The following is a 4342-nucleotide window of genomic DNA, read 5'->3' as shown; positions in this document are numbered from 1 at the left end:
GTCAGGGACTTCAGTTGGATTTCACTGATCCACAAGTCTGTTTTTATGCTAATACCATACTGTTTTTACTACTATAGCTCTATAGTAGAGCTTGAAGTCAGTGATGTTTATACCTCCAGAACTTCTTTATTATAAAGGATAGATTTAGCTATCTGGGGATTTTTGTTTTTCCATATGAAGTTGAATATTATTCCTTTGAGGTCTGTGAAAATTTGTGTTGGAATTTTGATGGGGATTGCATCGAATCTGTAGATTGCTATTGGTAAGATTGCCTTTTTTTTTTTTTTTTTTACTGTGTTAATCCTATTTATCCAAATACATAGGAAATATTTCCATTTTCTGATATTTTCTTTGATTTCTTTCTTCAGAATTAAAGTTTTTGTCACACTGTATTTTACTTTTTTCTCTAGAGTTAGGAGGACCCAAAGAGAGATGCATGGATTTCCCTGGGGCAGAAATAGAGGAGAACTCCTGGGTAAACCAGGGGCAGAAGAGACAATGGAGGTATGGGAACATGAAGGATCCATTTGGGAGGGTTGGAGTGGAATGTATGGGGAGAATAATGAAAGAGATATCTTGATGAGGAGGTTATATTTTGGGGTTAGGGAGAAATTGGTGCCAGGGAAACTCACAGGAATCCACAAGGATAATCACATCTAATATTCCTAGCAATATTGGAGATGGTGCCTGAACTGGAATTTTCCTGTAGTCAGACTGATGACTATCCTAATTGTCATCAGAGAGCATTCATCCAGTATATAATGGAAGCAGATGCAGAGATGCACAGCCAAGCACTGGGTAAAGCTCCTGGAATCATGTTGAAGAGAGAGATGATGCATTATAAGAGCCAGGGGAGTCAAAGTCATGACAGGGGAATCCACAGAGACAGCTGACCTGAGCTTGTGGGCACTCACCAATTCTGGACTTATAGCTAGGGAGCCTGCATGGGGCTAACCTAGGCCCTTTGCAAGTGTGTGACAATTGTGTAGCTTGGTGTCTTTATAGGGCTCCTAACAGTGGAATCAGGACCTTTGCCAGAGGCTTGAGCTTGCTTTTGGAAACCCAATCCTCATGTGGGTTGCCTAGCCTAACCTTGATAGAGGGAGAGGAGCTTGGTCCTGTACTCCTTTCTGGGGCACAAGCCTATAGCAGCAAAAGACTTTGAAAGGAATTCAAAGGAGTCAGTTTAAATTAAACCTTTTCTATCTGAGGAGGTTAGGAAAAAAGCATTCTCAAATCTGTTTTGATAGATTTCTTCTTTATTCTTTGAATGTTGTTCTCATGATGTTTCTTTGTTACATTCTCAGATTTCTTTACTCTATCTTTCATTCTAGCTCTATCTTTACTCTTCATGTTTCCCTTCTAATTCTTTCATACTTGTTGTCTATCTATCATGATGTTTCTGTCATGATAGTCCCTAAATTTCTGACTGCTTTCTTGGTTCTTCAAAACTTATAAAGACCCACAAAATCTCTCAGGCATGACATCTGAATGTCACCATAACATTTCTGAAGTAAATGATAAGAAAGTGTCCTCTTGACAGCTCTTAAACATTAAATCCAGATAAATTGTCGCAATAGCAAGGAAAAAGCACCTTATTCCTCCTAATTAGTGGACTGCAACCCATAGTCTGCAAAGACTTCTCAAGGAAAAGTCTTTTTGTTATCTATAGAGGTAGCCTTCTAAAACTAAACTACTAACGATATTAAAAGAAATATGAAAATTGTGTGCTATATCCTATATTACCAAGTGTATAAATAACTTAAACATTTCGTGATTGATAATCGTAAAAGCTGAACTTTCTCAGACTGAACACTGTTTCCACAGAGCAATTGTTGTCAGACAGAATGCAGTGCTGAGTTGAGCTAAGCTCAGAGGCCCATTGAAGCAGGAGCTGCAGGGTAGGGGTCATAAACATGACAGATGAGCTTATTTAGCACTCTGCAAGGCACAGTGATTTTAAAAGTGTTTTAAATCTTAAAATATATTTATCTGTACTGCTTGTAACCCTTGACTGTGAAAAGGGAAATGTGTAACTCTTTCTTAGGGCTATGAAGTTAGTTTATATTTTGTACCCCTGGCCAGTTAGGGAATCTTTTCCCATGGTTTTGAACAAAGTTCACAAAACTGAGGTAAGAATTTGTTGTCAGCAGACCTGGTTTCACAATTATGTACCTTGGGACTATGTATGTTGGCTCAACAAATCAGACTGCTGGCTACAAGTTTTTATAAATAAGATTGTATTTTTCTATGACTAGTTTATATTAAAAGCCATTAGAAGTACAAATGATCTGATCTAAGGCTATTTTGAAGTTTTATATCAGTTGGTAATATATGGCTATCTTGGCAGCTGGGTACAATACAGCTGTTTTCTTAAGCTGAGTTCCAAGACAGCTCTTAATGGACACTTATAACCCCTGACATGGAAACACCATTTTGTATTTGTTAATCAAAATGCTGTAGAAGCTAATATTATCTATATTAAATGGATAATACAGCTATCCTTAGCCACTTTCTTGAAAATCTACAAATAAAAATGCCCAGTAGACCAGGATTGCAATCATGTAATACACACACATTATGCTAAAACTATGGGAAATTCCCAATAGCAGCTAAGGAGAGAATGCAAATTAGCACATATAAAATTACAGACAGAAGCAAAAGATATTCTGGAGTCTCTTGCAAACTTTACAAATATGAATTTTCTCCAACAAGAATTATTTTCTGGTGGGTTGACACCTTAAATATTAATTGCCGCTTCCTGTAATAAGGGCCTCCGGCAGTCCTGCCTCAACTTGTGCCATGCCATGCTTTGTTGATTCCCGTGGATGGCCTGTCCCTTTCTGAATGGAGATGGATAAATAGGTGCAGAGGGATGTGTGTGGGGGGAGGGCATGAGGCTAGGAGAGAGGGGAAAATTTAGTCAGTATGTAAAAATAAATGAAAAAGTTTAACAAAAAAGAGAATACCATACAGGGAATGAAGCTCTCTGTGTGGTCTGGTTTAAAGACATCTCTCACCTTAAGGTCCCCAGCCTGATTCAGTCAGCGCTTTTTGTTGTCCAGAACCTGGAAGAAACTCTACCCCTCACACTTTTATGTGTTGACTTTATTCTTTTTAGAAAAGTTAAACTTTCTTTGTTTTCAAATAAATAATTACAGATTTGAAATAAAAACAACTATGAATTGAGTTAGGTTTTTGTAGTAGTAAGAGCGGCGGGGCTGCATCCCCAGCACCCCGGCCCCCCCGCATGGCTAGCTTTACCTGAAATAATTACACAGACACTGTATTCTTTTAAACACTGCTCGGCCCTTTAGCTCTAGCCCTTACTGGCTAATTCTGATATCCCGATCAACTCATCTCTAATAATCTGTGAGCACCGGTCTTACCGGGAAGATTCTAGCCTACATCCATCCTGAGCATGGTGTCTCTGCTCCAGACAGCAGAGCTGTCAGTCTCTGAGCTCACTTCCTCTTCCTCCCAGAGTTCTGTTCTGTTTACTCCTCCCACCTATGTTTTAACCTATCAGGGCAAGCAGCTTCTTTATTTAATTAACCAACGACCTTCCTCCATCAGGTTTTAAAACTTTAATTTCAAAGGATAACCAAGGTAAGTGAGATTGACCAGATATTGTTCTCTTAAAGGCAGTTTGAACAAATGGGTTTAGTACACAGTAAGATAGCAGCTTTAAATCTACATTAGGTCAAGCTGAATTATTAATTGAACTGTGATATCTAGCAAAAGTTCCTCTCTCTTTGAATATAAGAAATATTTTAACAATAATGCAATACTACAAAATAAATATTTCTGTTTAATACAACTTTGTATTTTCTCTAGAATAGAGAAACAAAAATTGTAATCTTGAAGCTAGGTTTCAAAAATTGTAGCTTAATTTTATAATCAGAAAATATGTGTCATAAAATCCCAGGGAAATTCTTTTGGCTTTAAATTTTAATTACAAGGAGCTATGTTCCATGTATACCATTTCAAGCACAATCAGCTTCAGTGGGGCCTTATATCACATACGATGCTGAAAAGTTTTACAAATGAACCTATATTTCATATTTTTCCAGATTAAAATCCTGACCCTAAAACTAATTAAGCTATTTTATAGCTTTTCATTTGGAGACAAATAAGGGAACCTCCATACCCTTTCACATTGAAAGTATATACCCCCAAGAGAATTAATTATGGGTAATTTTCAAAAGCATTGAATACCACAGTTTAAGATACCTAGAAATTTAATATAAAAAGGCAATATAAGGTTTATTTTGTTGCTAAAAAGAGTGAGTCTATTAAACTGTCCTTTTTTAATGACTGAGTTGGATAGTTATGATTTTTG

Source organism: Microtus ochrogaster, unplaced genomic scaffold, assembly GCF_000317375.1.
Source record: "Microtus ochrogaster isolate Prairie Vole_2 unplaced genomic scaffold, MicOch1.0 UNK64, whole genome shotgun sequence".
NCBI classification, from domain to species: Eukaryota; Metazoa; Chordata; class Mammalia; order Rodentia; family Cricetidae; genus Microtus; species Microtus ochrogaster.
Note: the sequence above shows the minus strand (reverse complement) of the source record.